This window comes from Pterocles gutturalis, unplaced genomic scaffold, assembly GCF_000699245.1.
Source record: "Pterocles gutturalis isolate BGI_N339 unplaced genomic scaffold, ASM69924v1 scaffold28254, whole genome shotgun sequence".
Lineage (NCBI taxonomy): Eukaryota > Metazoa > Chordata > Aves > Pterocliformes > Pteroclidae > Pterocles > Pterocles gutturalis.
Window position 1 is genome coordinate 10,348 of NW_010134047.1, and position 1,040 is coordinate 11,387.

The window sequence follows — 1,040 nt, forward strand, 5'->3', positions numbered from 1 at the left end:
TGGCTCTGCGGGGCAGGGTGGGAGCATGAGGGGGTTCCTGGGGAGGGGTAAGGGACCCCCAGCACCCACCAGCACCCACCAGTTTTCAGGTGTTGGAAGAAAACCCAACGTGAAAATCTTTATCAACCAGCTGTAGGATCTAGGAAATACCAGAAAAAAAAAGGAGCCTTGGCACCAGCATGCGTTCCCAGGTGTCCTGGAGGTGTCCTGCTGCTGTGCATCACCGTCGATGTTTCGTACTGGGCTGGCCATCGCGTGTCCACAAACTCTTTTATTCAGCATCTCCCTTTTTTTTTTTTTTTCTCCTTTTTTTTTTTTCTGCCTCACAGTCCCGCTCTGTCCACGGCTTCCCCAGCCTGGGACCACCCTGGAAGTTCACTGGGAGGCTCCATCTCTCCAGTGTCACCTCCTGGGAGGGAGGAGACGCTTGGTGCCCAGGCTGAGCCCCGGTTCGCCTCCTCGTGCCGCCGGTGTCCTTCCCCTGGCAGACGGAGCGCCGCGCTGCCGCCAGCTTGCCCTGTCCCTTCCGATGAGCCTTGACTCTGCCTTTCCCCCAGCGATCAGAAGCGCTCGCTCTTTGTCCAGGTGGTCTTTTCCCATTTTGCTCTCTGCAGTCCCAGGACGCGGGGCAGTCACGCCTTCTCTCCAGCCGTTTGTCCAGCCGGCGTTGCCCAGCCGGCATTTTCTGCTGCCACCAATTTCACCGTGGCGTCCCCTCCGGCTCCGCTCCCTCCCACGCTAACCGCAGCCGCTTGGGAATGAAACTCAGCCCTCGGAGCCCTGGTGGTGCCCATCCCCTGCCCCTGCCTTCCCAAGCCTGTGCCCATCAGCGAGGGTGGCTCTCCAGCTCTCCCAGTTTTTTGGGGAAGGGTCCATCTCTTTAAAAACTTTCCCCTAGAGAGGCTGTTACAAGGCAAGATGCCAACGTGGATTTTTGGGAGTGACCTATCGGCTGCAGAGGAAGTGAAGACTGAGAACATGCAGAAGCGCTGCTTTCCCGAAGGTTGAGTGATAATAATAATAGCAATAATAATAATAAT